At 41.7% G+C, this 19940-nt stretch overlaps 1 protein-coding gene across 1 annotated transcript in view; it reads left to right on the forward strand.

Annotated features, from left to right (window-relative positions):
- The window catches only part of Sdccag8 (SHH signaling and ciliogenesis regulator SDCCAG8), a 241548-nt gene that overhangs the window by 207121 nt on the left and 14487 nt on the right, over positions 1-19940 (forward strand).

Consider the following 19940-nt stretch of genomic DNA (forward strand, 5'->3'; position numbering starts at 1 on the left):
TTGTTTTCCTGGAGGGGAACAAAGGTAGCTTTTGAGCACTCATGGTCCTGAGTGACACTTGATCCTCAGAGTAATATTTATTTTTATAAATCCCAATTTAAAGTGTGTAGTGGTATTGGTAGTGCTTTTTAATTTTTTTAAATGCTGTTCACTTAGGCTTTTCAGTTATGCTAATTGTTTATGGAAGTTTACACACTCCATCCCATTCTCTGGGATGGGCCAGTTGCTATGTCATAAACTTTAACCTTCCCATCTGCCTCTATTACTATTCATGCAAGGTCATAATTTAGTGATTCTGTCTACTATTCAAGCAAATTATCACAAGTGCTTAGTGGACTTATCTAGCAAGAGTTTGATTTGAAAGGGACAAAGACTAGTGAGTAGCTATCTGAGCTTATACTTAATATTTCATTATGCAAATAAGGCTGTACCACTTAGTCAACTGGGATACCAAGGAGTTACTAAAAAAAATCAAATTAATACACATTATTAAACATATTTACACACACCAAACTATTTCAAACCAGTAATGCTGGAATAAAGACAAAATAATACTGTGTATTTACATAACACCATAACACCTTTCATTAGAAAAATCTCAAGCCTTCACTAACTAACTAAACTGTGCAGCACCCTGTGAGGTGTGTAGGAAGTAAGGTAGAACAATAAACAAGAAATTGAAAAGGAGAATGACAAACATGCTTGCAGAGGGTTGAGCAAGACTGGGTAACCCTGTGGCATTCAAATTCAGGTCACCTTATAGCAAGGAAGCAGAATGAGAAAATCTATAAATGTTCCGATGACTATAGACTTTAATATGCTTCTGGATGTTTGTCTAATCTAAAGTCTATATTTTACTTTTCATTGAATGAACTAAACAAAGTTCAGAATTAAATCTGCACTGGACTGTAACAGTGACTCCTAATCTGATCATTTTAATCCATTGTTTAACTTTCCCTAGAATCAACTAAATGCAGTTTCTGTCTTTCCTTTCTTTCTCTTAGCCAGAATTTTTTTTTACAAAAGCGTAACTGTCTATTTTCTGGAAATGACTAGAGATAGTCAGGCACATGCCAGTCAATGGGAAAGGTGAGCCCTGGTGTCTTCTGGGAGGGACAGGGCTAATGGGAACAAATCTGAGTTCAGGCCTGCATCAGTGCCTGCCATGCCCAGCACCTTGCATGATAGGCCTATACCAGCATAGTGAGCACAGATATCTTAACAGAATTTCTGGGGAACACCCAAACAGGCCTGGAGCTTGATGCAGTAAAGGCCAAAAGATTTAGTGTGAAGGGCTGGGGTTATAGCCCAGTTGGTAGAGTGCTTGCCTTGTGTGCACAAGGCCCTGGGTTCATTCCCTAGCACCACAAAAACAAAACAAAACAAAAACTAGTGTGAACCCAAAAGTATCAGCAGACCAATGGAAGTAGTGGATTTTGCTTTTCAATTTTTAAAGTACCATTTAATAACACATTTTAATAGATTTTGAATTTATTATTCTAATGGATTTCCAAAAAGTTTGGTCTTGGAACCATTCAGTTATCCTACCCATCAGATTTATTCACCTGTTTCCTTGAGGGGAAAAAAGAACTTTCTCTCTGTAAGCCTTGCTCACAATAAAGTCCCTATTTTGGCTTAACCTCTCAAATTTTCAGATAATTTAAGTGTCACAGATATCTAGGGTAGGATAGTTTTCAGACACTATAATTTAAACGTCTCTGAAGTGTAATAAATAGAGCTTTGTCTAGGTTTTGGAAATAATGTTTTCTTCTCAAACAGCTGTTCATTTGTATTAACAATTTTCTCTGTCTCTAGAAGATAGGCAGTATTTCTTTTTTATATATAATTCCATCCCACATCTCATCCTGTTAGTTGTATTCAGTTTGTTGCTGTGGTATTTATTTTTAATATCCCTGTGCACCACACATAGATACCTAACCTGACTTTTAGGCACTTCCAAGAAGAAAAGATGCCAATTGTTTGGCCCTGGCCTGTGAGGCCGGGCCAACTCTTGCTATCTCTGTGGGGCTGACTAATTTCACAGTCTTTTCAGATCATCAGAGGCTACTTTGGTGAAGAAAGTTATATGACAAATACAGTATGTACAAGTCTTTGCCCTGTCTTTAACTGACCAAGCTGAGGATCCTTCGATTTTTATTTCTAATTAGCACCCAAATAATGACAATTTATGAGGTTATGATGAAGTTGGTGATTACTGATATTTGGCATGCATCAATATTTGATATTTATGATGTCTTATCAACCTTGTAAGATCAGTGGGAGAAGTATTTATTAAAATTCATTATACTTTGAACAAATTCAGGCTCAGAGAGGCTAAATGTCACAAATTCCCATGACTAATAGGCTGGCCTTGTACCTTTTATCACTTAATGCCTCCAAGATTTATCATAAGGAAAAGTAGTTAAGAGTGTAGGGTCTGCGACCAGACAACTTGGGTTCAAATCCTGAATTTATCACTTCTGTGCTGTGTCACTTGGGGCAAGCTACTCAATGCAGGCCTAAACTTCCTCATCTGTAAATTTTAAAAAATTGTGTTTTCTACCTCCCAGGGTTCCTAAGAATAAGTCATAAAACAGAATAGTGTTCAGAGCAGTGTCTGGCATATGGTAAATTCTCAACAAACATTAATTGTGAGTTGCTCAACTGCTCAGCACAGGAAACAGTGTGTAATAGGAAATTTGGGTTTGTATTATGTTCCAGGAGGTGAATGTGAAATGTTAATACAGGTCCTCTTCAGAGTGGACAAGCTGGCTAAGGAAAGTATACTCAAGTCTAATGGAGAAGTCCATCCTACCCATACCATTAGCAAAGTTAGAATGAAACAGTTCTAAAGAACTCCTGGAACATCCCAGCCTATGAAATTAATGAAAGATGAATAATTTAAACTGCCTCTGGAAAACAGTGTGACTCTCAGTGGGACAGGCAATATGAAGGTCTCCAATCTTGATAGAGGGGAGTACCCTTTCATGACATGTTCCATAATACTCTATAAAAGACTTAAGTTTGAAAAGGTATGAGGTACCTTGTGCTTAAAGAGCAGTAAAGTTCAAGTAACACATCTCCATTCACAATCTTTTGTGCTCAGATGCTCCTGGAAGTTGCTGTTGGTGGTCTGATAATGGGATCAAAGATTTATGAATTTGGAAGCATTGGAAAGACAGCAGAGGTTTTCATTTGTTTGAAATCCTATTTCATTTTGAACTGAATTGAAGGCAGCAGTGAAATTAGGAGTCTGGAAGCTGTGGTCCTAAAGGAGATAATCAGTGAGAGGGACTCAGTTGACAGAAATCAGTCCAGCCCCGATCAGCTAAAAGAGATGCAGGGAGGGAGAGGACAGAGTGATAGAGAAAAATGTACCTGAGATTACAGTATCTTTGTTTCCGTCCACCAGAAACAAAAGAAGACTTCAAGAGAGAAACTCAGTGGTTTTATTTGGAGAGAGCTGTCTGGTTAAGCACATATGTGCACCATAAATCCAGATTTCAGTTACACCCGCTTACATTTCTTCAAGTCAGCATCTGATCAGCAACCTCCAAATGTTATAGCATCCCTTGCAAATAATTTTGATTTGGAAGCCTTCTATTGATACTTAACTTTTATTGAAAGATTATTCTCTCAATAAGAAATTTCTGACAATATAATGACAAACAGCTTTGTTGGTGTGTGTTTATGTGTGTGATGCATTCAAATGCATATGTCATGTCCTGCTGTCTTTTAAAGAACACCATCTTAATTTTTAACTAGCACTCAGCATTTGGCCTATAGATGAGTATATACAAACATACATAGGATGCCTGACCCAAGAACTTACTAGAATTTGGGAGCATACACGGAAATTTGTTAAGGACAAGGATTTTTGTGCTATGAAACTTTCTTGTCAAAAAAATACCCAGTAGCTTTATGTAAGTTCAACCCAAGGACAATGTGGTATAGACAAAAGGGCATACAGGATTTTAAACAGAAATCTGCCTCTTCTTCCTGTCTTCACTAATTTATAGCTACTGTTAGGGTCACAGCTTTAGGAAACAGACCTAAGGTTGTGTTCCATCTTTGCCACTGGCTACATAAGTTAACTTAGGTAAGATATTGGTAACATCTCTCAACCTCAGTTTCCTTACCCATAATGTGAGGATTATAATAATATCAATACCTTCTTCAAAGAGTTGATGTTAAGATTTAAAATGGCTGGGGTGGAAAGGGCTTAATACTATTATTTATTGCTTTAGTTATTTTTAATCTCAATTACCTCATTCATTAGATAGAAGAAACATCTCTTACATTACAGAGTTGTTTTCAGAATTGAAAGAGCTAATGTATGTGAAAAGAACATCGTATGACTGTGAAGCACTATGAAAATAATAATAATGATAATTTTCTGTTGAATATCTACTAAGTGCAAGTTACTGAATATGTTATCTCTAATTCAGCAATCCTATGTGATAGGTAATATTGTTTTATATTACATATGAAGAAACAGGCTTATAAAAATTTATCTAGGATCATGCTCAGATTTCAACCCAGATCTGTTTTATTTTAAATTCAAACTTGTCATTCTGCATAGCCATATCTCAATGATAATAATCCTGGGAATTGTTAGTAATAGTTGGTTGTTGGTATTGATGATAGAATTTGGTGCTTACTATGTAATCTGGGCTGATGCTCGAGGAGTATGGCATCCACTGCATGCATTTATGTTAAAATATATAATTTTGATAAAATCTACTTAATACATCCTATTCACAAACTTGTATATGTATTCACCCATAAAAGGCAGATATTTGCACTGCTAAGCCCTAGGCTGTGAAGGCAGTGCCCAAAAAAGAACATTTCACCAACATCCTAGGCAGTGGCATTGCATTTGAAATACATGTGCTATCCTCAAGGTGAACATTCTGAAGGGCATATTTTTTATATGAATAAATTCTGATTTTGATTATAATGTTTGATGCTTTTTAAGTCATTTCTCATGTTTTTACATTTCAGTTACATGAATTTTCATTCACATTTTAGATTACAAGTAAACTGAATTTACAATTTGATGCCCCTGCCTGCATACTAATGATAGATAGCTTATTGCTCACCAGATAACAAATGATCTGCTCAGATTGACATACTGGCCCCAGGCGTAGCTGTGAGGTGATATGTCTGTTTGCAAGTATCCCTACTACCTGGAAACTAGTATACTATAGACAGTGGCTTTTGAGTCTGGTCCCTTAGTGTCTGCATAGCTTTGCTAAAGTTGTTTTTAACCTTCTAACCCTCAGTCTACTCATCTGTTAAGTTGGAATAATAATGACTATCTCATAGTTTCTGGGCATAAAAGAGATTGCAGATAATGTGGACAGCACTCAAAATATGCAACTTCCCTATTCACCTTTGTCTTTTTTTTTTAAAGAAAAAAAGGTCTACTTATGCAACAGTGAACTATTTGTATTCTGACTGTATCATAGTTCCACAGGCATGAAAAACTATGTCTGGTTAACCAACACAAGATCCAAACAAATCTACAAGGAGATCAGACACTTAGCTTTTCAGCCATGAGAGATGATAGCACCTGTGGGGACTGTCCCTACTGCACAGTGCCATTCACCCAGAGGCATATGCGGTGTTCCAGGCACCCTGATGTGGCTGAGGCAATAATAAGCTTCCTCACTCCCACTTTTCAGGTTTTGGGCCCTCAAGTCTGGCCTTCAATACTCGGATGTGTATACCAGGTTTAACTTTTAGTTCGGAAGAAACCCATAATTTTCACCTGTGTCTTTTTGACCCTGAGCCTAAAGGAATATTTTACTAGAGCTCCCCGGCCCCCAACTGTTCAAAGTTACAAATGGCCAGATTTCAGTCATCAGGAGAGTAGAATGTATTATTTTTTGCAGCCTGTCTCACGGGGGCCAGATTCCAAGGAGACAGCCCATGCACTCACAGGCCAGGAGAGCCAGGATTTCAACAGTGTCAACAATCTTTGCTCATCATACCAAAAAACCCTGTGTCGGTGCCGACTCATTAGCATACAGCCGTGCTGTGCTTGCTAACAAAGCAGGCTCGGTATCTGCTAGTTTCTCAGCTTGTCTGTCTTCCTTGACCAAAAAAGAAGAGAATAGCTGAGGCGAGCATGCTGTCCTCCTCTAATAGAAGAAAGTATCACAAGGATTCTCAGAGAAAGTGCTTTGAAGTGGTTTTAAGTAAGCATTCTTTGAAGAAATGTGACCATCCATCCTTTGTTTTTCTAAGCTTGTTTCAAATCAACAGGCAAAACAAAAATTGACATGTTGTCTATTTAAAACCGATTGAGCCCAGAATAATTCCTGGTCATCTCTTTAGTAGTTTTATTTTTTAGAGTGCTTAAAAGGAACTGTCCGTCTAGGCAGGGTATACCAGCATGCCCTCCTCTCGGGCTGTCTCTCTATCCCTCTTTTGTTGGGGGATGGAGGGAAGAAGAAACGTACAAGCAGATGTGCTGCTAGATCTACAGGCTTCTGCCAACCATATGGCATCTTAAAGAAAGATGGTTGGAGCGTCTGGATTAGCAAAGAGTCGGGATGGGAAGCCATGTGTCGTGTTGGTACAGGCAGTTGTTTGAGCTCTCTCTAAATGGCTTCAGGAGATTGTGTAATGGAACAAATGGTCCTGCGAGCCCAGGAACAGCCTTGCCGCTGCTGGAGAGGCAATTGGCCCTCAGGCGGGTACTGCTTCTCTTTTCTCCCCCAGTATTATGTATTCTTCTTTTAACATTCTTCGAACTCTAAGAATTGAGGAGAACTTTTCAACTTATAATTACATGCATTCTCCCAGCCTCTAGGTTCTGCCAGAACTCTCCTGTCTCGCCCTAATTTGGTAATTCATAATGCTGCTGTCATCCTGGTGTCCTCTCCCCTTGGCCCTCCACAGTGGGGTACACAGACTTGAAGCACCAGTTTTCAGTCCCTCCTGGCAATTACCTTTTCCAGGAGCTTATCTAGCTATCAGGGAAGGGAGCCATGTGTCCTCCCACCAGCATTCCCAGAAACCCTAGGAAATGGATAATCAGAGAGTTTTATGTGGTCCAAGGTGCTGAAAGATGTGTCCCTTTGCAGTTTTGGTTCTTGTGTGGCATTTAAAAAAACATTAAATTAATTCCATAATAGTGAACTCATTGAACTGTTAGATCCCAGGTGCTATTTACTCAGCAGTTTGAACCTGATACAAAGCTTTTAAATAGAGGTTTAAGAAGTGAGACACTTTGATCCTGGTAACACATAGCAGTATTTCAATTATGTTCAAGTTCTCAGACCATTGTTTCCTCTGGGAAGCCGGAGGCACGAGAAGCCCAAGACCCTCTAGCTAGAGCAGATCTGGTGTGTTCTAGTGAGTGTGTTCTTAGCCAAGCTCTTTGGACATTTCAGGGCAAACAGATTTATTTTGTTGTAGCTTCAGGGTCATTGCACTTTCAATGCTCTGGCTTAAGCTACTGGAAAAGTCAGGTCCACTTCCTCACTGTCTGAGGCTACAGGTGTATCATGAATCTGACTGATGGAAGGTCAAATCACTGGTTTATTAAAAAGTCAATTTATCAGATCAAAGCATCAAACAACTTTGCATTAAGTGGCCCACTTGGGTCATTGCCTGGCTTATGCTATACACCAAGGAGCAGAGTGCACTGAATCTTGACCTCTCCTATTATTTCTGAGTCACCACCTCCTTTTTCACAGGTAGTGACCCTAACTGCACAGGTGCCTCAAAATGAGATCAAGTAGGAAGTAAAGCATCCAGGTTAAAAATGAATAATCTGTGATCCACTGTGGGAAATAGGAAGAAATGGTGTCTGTTACAACTTGGAGCAATGAAAATACATTCTTACTAATTTACTATGTGACAATGCTGTAAAGTCTTCCTCAAAAAAATAAATGAGGGCTGGGATTGTGGCTCAGTGGTAGAGTACTTGCCTTGCACGTGTGAGGCACTGGGTTCAATCCTCAGCACCACATAAAATGAATAAATAAAACAAAGGTATTGTGTCCATCTACAACTAAAATAAAATAAATAAATAAATAAAACCTAAGGAATATGTGACTGGGTTCCACTCGGAGAAGAGGACACAGTCTAGAAATCTGAAGGTGTCTTCAAACTGTTATGATTTTTATGTACTTGTGGCTCAGTCAAACAATTTCTACTTTCTTAAAGAAGTTCATCTGAAAATCATTTGCAGACTCTTACCAACTTCCTTTACAAATAAGTATGTTCTACAAGGATAAAATGTTACTCGGAAATTTCAGATAGTGTACTATTTCATTTTTGTGAATATTTTGTATTTAAAATTGTATTCTTACATTTATAGGTTTACAACACTTTTTTTGTTCAGAGCTCATTGCTTGCTGAACACGTTATGTATTAAGGCTATTATTACTTTGTCTTCTGAGTTTAGGATCTGTGAAGGGGTCCGTGTGTCTCTGTGGAAAGTGTGATTTTTATTGTTACCTATCAACTGGAAGAAATTACCACTTTAATCCCTTTTACCTTCCAAATGTACATGGTCCCAAATTTGTCAGCCTTGGAGTTTCTTGAAACAATGCAATTAAACTGCAACATATTTCCTAACATTCTTAATTAAGACAGTGACTGAAAAATGTAGATTAACAGAAGTTACTGTTTTTATCAACATATTTTCTCTCTTTCCCGCCACCCTCACATCTCCCTCCCCCCACTCCTTTTTGCTTTAAATGTCTGATGTCAGTTTCGTCCACATGTACATTATGCACATGGCACTGAAGAAACAAAGTAAAAAATTCTCTTTTAATTCTGAGCTGCATGCCCAGCGCCACATGCACTGTCTGTTACATGTCGCTTCTTATGAGGTTCATGCTGGGAGTTTCTTTTTAAAGGCAAAGTGTTTCTGAAGGAAAGAGTTCAGGTTGGGCAGATTGTGTTAGAGAAATCTCACTGTCTCTGAGTGGAATTAATATACTGATTATTCTGTGCAGGCTCAAACTGGCAGCGTGTGCAAAAGTTCAAGTGTCTGGGAATTGAAATATGGAGGAGAATTCGGGAGAGTGAGCAGAGACAAAGAATTGGAAGTAGGGCTTAGAAGTGAAAATAATGGTAACTTTGTAAAGAGAGGGAGGGAAATCAAGAATGAACAACTGTGTCATAAAGCACTACTCACTGAAAATACTTTTATGGTATCAGAAGTCCTGTTTTCCATGACACATGATAAGACTGATCTTAAAAATCAGTATAGTTATTGGATAGCGAGTGGGGAGGGGAGCATATCCAGCACCTTTTAATTTCACTTCTTTGAGTTCTTATGATACTTGCCAATTTCAATTAAGTCACTTAAGAAGCTTAATCACCATATAGAAATTTAAACGGGTTGTAATATTTCTTTGACCTATTAGCCAAGATTTTTTTCCCTGTGTAATTAAAATTTGGGTCTTTTATGATCATCAACAAACAATGATTCATTTATTTGTTTACAAGTAAGGAATTAGAAAGTAAGAAAAGCAAATAAAATCACCCGTCACAGGGAAATCAACATATTTTTCTCATTGCTTCTCAGGGGAAAGAAATTGGGGCGTGAGCTCGGAGTTAATGAAGCTTTCACCCATCTCCTTTCCTCAAACTGCCATCTCGCTTTAATCCTCTCCTTCTGCCAGAGTCCAGAGGCCCAGTGCGCCCCTGCGGAGACACGGGAGCCAGACGCTCCACACCCAGCCCGCCTGCTCCCCAGCCCGCTGCTCTCCAGGTGTGGGGCTCAGCTCCGGCCCCTCCCTTGGGCAAGGGATGCTCTGCGGAGCGGCACCGGCATCCAGAGGCGAAGCAAACTGGGGTCGGGTGGGCTGGAGACCAGGAGGATGCGGGGGCCCAGAGCTGGAGCCTTAGGCCACCCTGCCACCCAGGAAGAGGGGCACCTCCGTCTCTCCTGCTGGAGAGCGCTCCCTTGTAGCGCAAGAGCAGGTGCTGGTTGTGCGGGAGGCACTTGTGGAACCCAGTGGACTGTTCCATCTGTAGAAGCACAACTGCCCAGCATGGGGTGGTGTTCCCCTTGCTTGACATTCCTGGACGCAGAGCGGCACTGTGCTTTCCACCGACTAGCAGAATACTGAGGGAGGCTCTTGCACCGCCGCTCCCCAACTCCATCAAACTCTAAGACTGAAACGTTTTACTGGCAGCATTTAGAATGGGGGGGGGGGGGGGAATCTACCTTCTGTTTGGCAGTTGCTCTTTTGTGAAGCAGAAAATTATCTCTAGGGATGACTTTGTGCATAGGGTACGCCCCTTGCCTTGTGGGTCAGGGATTGGGAGAATATCAGAATCCTGCCCACACACCTCCAAAAATGGTGGCACTCAGTCTGAGGAGGGGAGCTGACAGGGAAAGACCAACCACAGGTCCTCATGTCTCTGTCCTGTAGCCCTTTCCTGTTGTAATTTGCTGTCAGGCCTTGCCCAACACAACCACCAAGGAACTGGCAGATAGGGATTATATACTGTATGGGTGATTTAGCTTGTCAGGGGCTTTTATTTTTAAAATTCAGGCATTGTTGTCTTTAGGGTTTTCCTGGTGTACATAGCAGGAGTAGGGGCCATGACTGGGCACAGTCTTGGCTAGTGTGTTAGGGGCTGGGCTCCAGGGGTGGCTTCTGTGTGCAGCTGTCACCCAGAGCAGCCCCCAAGGAAGGTGCTTATTTACCTTTTCTCTTCTGCCCCCTTTTCAGGACCTCTTAGGAAAGATGCATATTTTGCTCTTTAAGGAACACTGACCAAGGCCTGTTGCAAGAGAAAGCCCCTGCTTCTCTCTCAGGCCATGCTGCCTGATACTCCTGGCCCCCTATCAGTTGAATTCCAGGTCTCCTTACTACCTCAAGGACTGCACAGCCTGTGCACACATGGCACCTGGTTGAGTTGGGACATGTATAAGTCTATTGATGACAAAGAGATGGTGCTAATGTGGAATATTCCACAGCAGTCTTAATATTTTTCTTTGCAACTTTCCTCAAGTCTGCAGTGGTTTTCTGGGCTACGTAGGCATTGTGTTAACTTTTTAACTTGTGCCATGTTAAAACAAAAACAAAAAGCAGAAGCCTAGGTGGACTTTCTTGCCACTCCCTAAAAATCCAAAAATTTGCAGGCTGATTATTAAAAAATTAGACTTAGCTAGTTCCTTCTCCCCCACCGTGGCACTTAACTGGGCAGGATCTGGCTCTTCTGCTGCTGGAGCCCACTAGAAACCAAATGAGCCCTCCAGCAGGCCTAATCACTCTGATCTGTCATGGACCTTCTAGCTGGAAGAGTTATGCCATCATATTATCCCAACACTCATCACCGTGTGGAGGACCCCCTTTTACTAAATGATTTATTACTCTTAGCAGAATTCCTTTGGCTGCAGATTTTATTTCTGAGTCACTCTGTTCAGCTCAATTGGTCGCCTTCAGTTACCGTGGCAACCAGCAGATGGGGTTCTTTGACAAGGGTCAGCGGGGAGGCTGCCTCAGTATAGAGGGAAGAGAAACTAAATAAAAAGCTTTCGGCATTGACAGTTCTGTAGTGGATGGCCAGGAGTTGTTATCAAATTACTTGCATTAAAACCTAATTAAGATGTGTGCCAGTAAGTGCATGTAGTGACTGAATCTGGTTACTTAGCTGCTGAGGGCTCACTCTTACTCTCTCACAATTCTGTGACCAATTTGGGCACCCCAAGGATGGTCAAATATGAAGGAAATTGAGGAGGACTCACTTGATATACTCCAGGAGGGCTGTAGTCTCTGGGAGCAGCAGGAAGACCTCATTAGAGCTAAATCTTCCTGAAAACACAGTACTGAGCCCCTAAAACCTGAGATGGCAACTAAGCAGGACCCTCAGATGTCTGATAGTTCCATGTCTTCCTTTGAGACTGTCCTTGCTTTAACTGCAAAAAACATTCACCAAAATAAAGCTTTTTTTAAGAATTTTAAGATCTTCATATATATATTTATATATATATATATATATTTTTTTTTTTTTTTAAGTTGTCAGTGGACCTTTATTTTATTTATTTGCATGCAGTGCTGAGGATCGAACCTAGGGCCTCACACATGCCAGGCAAGTACTCTACCACTGAGCCACAACCCCAGTTCCAAGGTAATTTTTTTAAGTGTTCCAGATTAAAGTGCAACTAAGTGCAAAGGCTCTTTTCTGGAGAGGACAAAAGAGACAGTGTTAGGTCAGTTGACAAAATTGGAATTCAGGAGATTAGGTAATGTTTTATATCAATGTTAAATTTATGATACTTGATGATATACTATGATTCTATAAGAGAATAGCTTTATCTTTAATTGAGCCTGATGCAGCCTGGATTCTACTGTGTACAAATTCTGATTTTCAGTGGTTCTCATTTTTCTTCCCTGTTTTCTTTGTACAGTGGGGCTGTTCTCACTGTCATTCTGCTTTTGGTTCAAAGAACTAATGCTTGAAATAACTGACCTCTTTTTTTCTTCAAATTAAATTATTATTATTATTACTATTATTATTATTTTGGCAGTATGAGAATCAAACCCAGGGCTTCATGCTTGCTATGCAAACACAACACTCTACCATTGAGCTATATCCTCAGCTCCAGAGTCCAAAATTCTTGACATGTCATCTCCTTTCCCTGTTTTGTCATGGTGTCAGGATTGTGCATTCTCACCCAGTCCTCCCTGGGCATTACAAGCTCAGCCTGGGTCAGATATCACTTATACTTTAAGAAAGTGACAAGAGAGAAATGTAGCACATGTTCCTAACTGCCTTGAGGTCAAGCTCTTTCTTGTTTCTGGTAGAAGCACGATTTTAAGCAGTTGGTCTCTGAAAAAGCCCCAGTGACTGTCAGAGGCTTCAGGGACCTGCTGGAGGCAGTGGTGATACAGCCAGAATTGCTCAATATCTCACCTTATCCATTTGTCCATTCACTGCATGGTCAGTGTGGCTTCTGAGCCTGTGGCCTCCTGTATTTGTGTTTTCATGTTAATGCCACTCTGTGGACTCAGTCCGTGCTACCCAAAATATGCTTTCCAGGCCAAGACCTGTCCTCAAACTTATCAGTCTGTGAAAAGATAAGAACTGAAATTCAGAGTGTTTAATAACTTTTATAGCAATTAGAAAATGCTACTTTATTTTTATTATAGTACACAAAGCCATCAAACTACAACTGATTAGAAATTTAAAAAGAACAAAATATAAACCAAAACTGGTTCTCTTCACTGAACTTGTTGTAGAAGGTCTAGGGATTTCTTCCTCTTTTCTTATGCCCCCAGGCCTCAGAAAATAAGCCTAGATCAGTCAATTCCCAGAAAGTAGTCCAGTGTGTTACCTTCCTCGGGATCCTTCCCTCAAATCCTTATGTCTTTGTATGGAATAGAATACTTAGTGAGTCCTTTTACATGTATGTATGTGTGTGTGTGTGTGTGTGTGTGTGTGTGTGTGTGTGGTGTAGCACTGGGAATGGAACCTAGGGCCTCATGTGTTCTAGGTACTGAGCCACATCCCCACCACTAAAAATTCATTTCTGAAAGGCTGGATTGATGACTGGAATTGGAGTTCCAGTCCTAGATTTCCCACAGATAGGCTGCTGTGCAAGTCACTTGTACTTTCTGGGCCTTGGTGTCATCATAGTGGGCTGAACTGAATGATCTCTAGGTGCCTCTCAGCTTTAACATGACATGATTAATTTGGAGAGAAAAGCAGGGGGGTCTATCCCCACTGCATTGCTCCCAAGCAGCACCTGTAGGCAGTAGGCTAATTGGGAATTTATAAGAATGAAAAATTAAAAGGGGAGTAAAGGAACATAAATTCTCTTTATTGAAGGTGTAAACACTCCCCAGAATTGCATGATCCTCGGGATGAATTACTCTGTTGAAATCATTGTTGAACAGGGTGGATTTGGGCAAAGGCAATTGAAACAGTAAAGTGGCCATTGAAAGGACCTTAACTTTCTGAGTGAGAATAAAGGCTTAGAATGAGTTCCAGTTTCCTCAGAACACTGCTTAGCACACTGCTTCTGTATGATCACATTAATGAGGTGAAATTATGTAAAATGCAGCAGCAATTTTTAAGTATTGAAATAAAGTATACAACTTGAAATTAGCATGGTTGAGTCGCCAAAATTAATTACCTAGAGTGGTAATTAGGGTAATTGGATTTTCGAAACTTCAACTTGGTGTATTATCATGACTGTGTAGCTGGTGATAGTTGAAGATGGGAATGTAGCAAAATTCTGTAAAGTCATAATATTGTAGAAATGTGGAGCTGGAAGAGAATTTGGTTATCTTCTAGCCCTAAGGTTGGCAAACTTTTTCTCTAAAAGATCAGGTAATAAATATTTTAGGCTCTGTGGCCACACAGTCTCTGTTGCATATGGTTTTAGAGCAAAAGCAGACCTAGATAATAAATGAATGAATGAGCACTGCTGCATTTTAATAAAAGTTTATGTTAGGGCCACTGTCTCTTGAATTTCATACAATGTTCACATATTAGTCTCTTTTTGACTGTTTTTCCCAAACATTTGAAAATATAAAACATTCTCAACAGGCAGATGATACAAAAATAGATAGTGGGCCAGGTTGGATTTGGTCTATGGTCTGAAGTTTGCTGAATCTCAGTAAGAGTTTATCCCCTCGTTTCATGTGAGGGTCCTGAGATTCAAACTGATCCCAGGAGTTGCTAGCTTCTCATGTCTGATGCCAAAACATTTTAGGAACAGACTAAGATAGTTTTCATTCAATAGTTGTTTTGATCAAAACTGAAGCCACACAAATATTATTTTCCAGATAACTCATTTTGTATGTGTGATTAATACCGCAAATTATGACATCCCAGTGGTTCTCGCATCGAGAATTCACTTGTCACCCTAGGAGGCTTATAGAAATATATGCAGCTGGACCCTCCCCAGCATTTCTGATTCAGGTGGCCAGGGGATGTTATGACCTCAGTTTTACATATGGAGAACCTGAAATTGAGAGAGTTCAAGTCTCTGGACTAAGGTAAAATAGCTAGTTTGTGATAGAATTTTTGAATTCATGTCCCTTGTTTCCAAGTCCCACACTCATTTACCTAATCTTTTGATTAAGTGACAAATTCCATACTGTGTGCACATATGAATATGTAGCAACAAATCTCATCATTATACGCAACTGTAATGTACCAATAAAAATGTATAAAGAAAAAAATGGTAAATTCTACTAGTGTATTAAAATCATTTATTTGTTAGACTTTTTCTGGAACAAAATTGTTGCATTTTAGAGCATACTTGTACTATAGATGAAGTCACAGGTCTTTTATTTGGTATACATATGATGCATTGGAAAATCTCTTGCTTATTCTAGCAGCTTAAATGTCAGGTACCTTTTCTAACTACTGGAGAGGGACAGCTGAACAAGATCCTGTTCCTGTTCTTAAGAAATTCATAGTTCAGTGGGAGAGACAGACAGGCAATAACTGTATCAAGGGTGGAAGTGTTTTCTAATTGAAAGATGTGTAAAGTCACATGGAAGTACAGAGGATGGCCTGGGGAAACTTTGTAATAATATTTTAAAGGACCAGGAGCATGAGGAATTAGTCACAAGGATTAGGATAGAAGGCATTCTAAGCAGAGGACACAGCATGATCATGATGGCAGGAAGCAAATGGGCATTTCTGCAAAATGGTTAAGAGTGACTGGGATACCTGTGTAGGAGTAGAGGAGATTGTGGCTGGGGTCAGGTAATAAAGGTCCTGGTCACCATTGCAGAGGACTCAGTCCTTACACTTAGAGCTACAGACAGCCAACAACAATGTGACATAATGAAAGTTTTGTTTCAGAAAGATCCTTCTAGTTTAGCTATTATGGGTACTATGGATTTGAGAGGCAAAGTAGAAGAAAGCGTCACAGGGATCTGGATGAAGAAGACTGATAGGCAGTCCAACTTGAGGGAGTGAAGGTGGGATGCATGGGTTGGCACAGGCCAGGGAGAGGTATATAAGGTTCAGAGGGCTCATCTACCAAAGTGGGCAACTGAGTTATGTGGGCAGTGAGGGAGAAGGAGGCTGCTGTGGGACTGCCCCACCCATAAGACAGTGTATCATGTGATGAGTTTGTGGTGGGTTGAATTTCAGGCTGGGAGCCAGCTCAGGTGGGCATCAGGTACTGAGGACCCTCATCCTCTCCACGTGGAACCATAAGTGTAGACTTAAAAAAACACTATATCGGGCAGGCAGAATGTTTCCAATGAGGATGTAGCTGGGCCCAGCCCTCCACTAGCACTTGCAGGTATGATGGAGGAGGAGGGAATGTCAAAGGGATAGGGCAGTGGGAACAGGAGAGAGTCCAAGGAGGAAAGGGAGACTAGCTCCCTTACAGACTGGTGTCCTTGGTGGCTTTAGCAATTGTGCATCTACCCCTTTAGTTCTGTGAGCCTGAGCAGATGATTCACTTTTCTCATGCACAAAATGTAGATGATGATAATACCCACTGTGCAGTATTGTCATGAAAATTAAATTAGGTAATGAATGCAAAATTCTTACAATACTGGGCTTTTAGGAAATGCTCAGTAAAGACTAGAGTGTGCTACTGGGAATAGTAGAAAACTAAGTGCATATTTTACAGGTAAAATATTTGTACCTTTTAAATTCATATGTTGTTTGGAAATGTCCTTCATTTCCACAAGGAGGTCCCCTCTCCCAGGAAAATTGTGGATCTTAGCACTTTGAGAACAGTATCTAAGAAGAGGAAGGAAAATCTTTGCTATTGTCAGAGTGAAGGGGCAGGGGCTCTGGTCTTTAGAACAACAGACATTACCACAACCAAAAAAATCCCCAAACAAAAACCCCACAGTAAGTAGTCTGTAGGAAGCTCCCAGGTAAAATTGGTGCATGCAACTGACACCACCTTTAAAAAACAGTCATGCCTGAGGATATTTGCCACCCAGGGGTATGAATGGAGGGCTGGCCTGGAGAAGACCTGGGTAGTGGCCCTGTGACACTGTCCTAGGGTCCCAAGTGTTCATTTGGTTATTATATCTCATAACTTACTTATACACTGCATATATTTTGTATGTATGACATACAACATAAAAAATTTAAATATATGTATTCACTTGCTTTCACAGTATTCATAGCAAATGAATGTCTGAAGCCTAAGACCAGAGCTGGCAGCTTGCACTGCTTCTGTTTTGCATAAGATATTTTCCCCAGCCCACTCAGCTCTATAAAGTTGTTTTGTATTTCACCACTTGCTCCATCTTATCTTGAAGTCTTGCATATATTTTTTTAAATGCTGGTTCTGATAATGCGTGTGGGGTGCGGCTGACAGGATCACTGTTGGACCAATAGATATCTGCCCCAGCCCAGCACATGTGTCTCCTGTGATTTTATCTGCATTTGTACCTTTAGAAACCTGGGCCTTTTTACCTCCATGGTAAGTGCCCTCTTCCCCTTAGTGCCTTAAATTCTTAGAGGTGGTTTGGCACAGAAGGGGAGCCTATACTGACAAGCCTGGGCAGCTGCTCTTCTCTCTCAAGAGCCCCCCACTTCTTGCCCAGGGTTCGCATTTGTATACCTACAGGTCCTGAAGGCATGACCCTATGCCCTAGATTAGGTCAGCAACCCAGCCTGGGTGTGTAGCTGCCTGAAGTGTCCTTTCTTCCTCATGGACCAGCTGACTCCACCATGCCCTGTGAGGTTGGAAGAGGACAGGTGCTTTATGGAGGAGGGGATGAGTCCTGGGTCAGGGACAGAAGAAGTAGCCACAGCTGCTCTGGGTGCCTTGAGAGCATAGTGCAGATTCACGCACATCCTTGGTGGGGAGGAGCTTAGGACAGGATGGACTCCCTGTCCGTTGTAGAGATGAGATACAAGCCTGGGGAACGGGGCTGGGGGAGGCCTAAATTAGAAGTTGAGCTCCGAAGTCTATGATTCTCTTTCCTACCACATGGAGCCTGGTTGTGGTTTGCAGGCTGTGGGGGGCTCCTTGCCCATATTCCTGCAGGCCCCAAGATGGCAGCCCAACTTGCTCTGTCCACTGTCTTATGCCTTATAGAGGAAGTGGCTAAAAACAAGAGACCCAAACAGAACAAAGGAAAGTGTAATCTCCCAAAATGACAATTACGCTAAGTCCCAACCATTGAAAAGAAGTTTCCAGTCCTGTGAAGACCAAGAGGAGTGACACTTGGGAGGACCGGAAGGTTAGGGTAGGAGAAGGGCTGATATCCAAAGGCTAAGTCAGGACACCTGTGCCTTTCCAAGACACTTTCTCAGCCTAACAGATATATCCCTGCCCCTGGCCAGTGCCCTTTTCCTCTGTAGCAGCTCCCCAGCTGCCTAACCCTGCCTTTCCTTTCTTAGCGAACAGCCCTGCCCTTGACCTGGAAGCTGCTGAGCATAAGCTCTGGCCACAGCTGTCCCCTTCCTGCCTTCCTTCTTTCCTCAGGGAGGAGGGTGCCAGTCTCCAGGCCTAGGCACCTTCTTCCCTGGGAGGCCTGTCATCTTCTGCTTTGAGGATTTCCCCTCTCTTCTCCAGAGAAGCCTCCCCACCCGTTCAGGTCGCTTCCATTCTCTGCTCCTGTTCTTACTACCTTCCCCTCAGCCCAGCTCACTAGAATATCTCCCCTTCTCTCCCCAGCCAGACAACTCCACATGGTACTCTGCCATTGGGTGGCATTTTACACAAACCAGCCACTCCTCAACAGCTTCTCCTCCCTGGACCTCCAGGATCCACTTCTCTATGGTTTTCTCTTACTTCCTAGGTTATCTATCTCTTTGTCTTGCCAGCTTCTTAGATTTTGCCAGCCCTCGGCCATCCTGTGTTCTCAGCCAGGAGGTCATGGGGGCTTTGAGCTCTGCAGTTTGTTAAAAATACAGGCATATCTTTCCCAGGCATATCTCGCCCCACAATCACGGTCTCACTTCCCAGGAGGCTTGGTTTGCACAGCCAGAGCTTTGGCTGGGCCATTCCTGGGCCTTAAGCTGCATAACTGTGTCCCACAGGTATCTAAGACTTGCTCTGGCCTCCGATCTTCTCTTCTACCCCAGGCTTGTCCCTCCTCCCACCCTCTTCTGGTAAATGGCACCACCACTGCCTGCAAGACAGGGTTCATATTTGCTACCAACCTCCACTAAACCCAGTGTTACCTTCCTCTGAGCAGCCCACAACCTCTGGTTCACCCGCATGGAACAGTTTGAACTTTTCAGACACTCCATAGCCTTTACAGTGCCTCCCCATGCGGGAAGGCCCTGTGCCTGGCCCTGGAAGACAGCATCCATTTTCTCACATCCCACTTGCCAGCCTAGTGACTTTGGACTAGACACATATCCTTTCTGTACCTTAGTTTCCTTATCCTTAAAATAGGGATAATACTTAGCTGCTCCCTCACAGAATTCTTATAAACACTAAGGCTTAAAAAGTTTGTAAGCACTTAACACACTGCCCTACACATAGGGACTGTTCAGTGTGTGATGATAAGTTCTCTCCTCAGCAGGCAAGAGCCTTCCTCATACCTCTCCTTTGCTGTATGTTCTGTTTGAAGTCAGCATCTATTTCAGCACCTGTTATTCTCTTCTCAAATGGCTGAGAATCCCTTGAGGGCAGGGACCATTTGTAATTCTTTGCGGATTCCCAGTGTCTACATTAGTACTTGTTATTGTTGGTTCCCAAATGTTCCCCGTAGGCCATGTGATGAAGGCTTGGTCTTCTGTCTTTAGCACCATTGGAACATGATAAATCCTTTAAAAGGTGGGGCTAGTTGCAGGAAGTTAGATAATCGGGGGTGTGTCCTTGAAGGGGAGAGTGGGACCCTTGGCCCCTTCCTGTGTTTCTGTCTTTGCATCCCAGCTGCCATGGTGGGCAGTTTCCTCTGCCATGCTCTCCCACCATGATTGCTGCCTTGCTGCAAGCCCAAAAGCAAGAGGACCAAGCAATCATGGATTGAAGCCTCTGAAACTGTGAGCCAAAATAAACCTTT

Source organism: Sciurus carolinensis, chromosome 12 (genome assembly GCF_902686445.1).
Source record: "Sciurus carolinensis chromosome 12, mSciCar1.2, whole genome shotgun sequence".
NCBI lineage: Eukaryota > Metazoa > Chordata > Mammalia > Rodentia > Sciuridae > Sciurus > Sciurus carolinensis.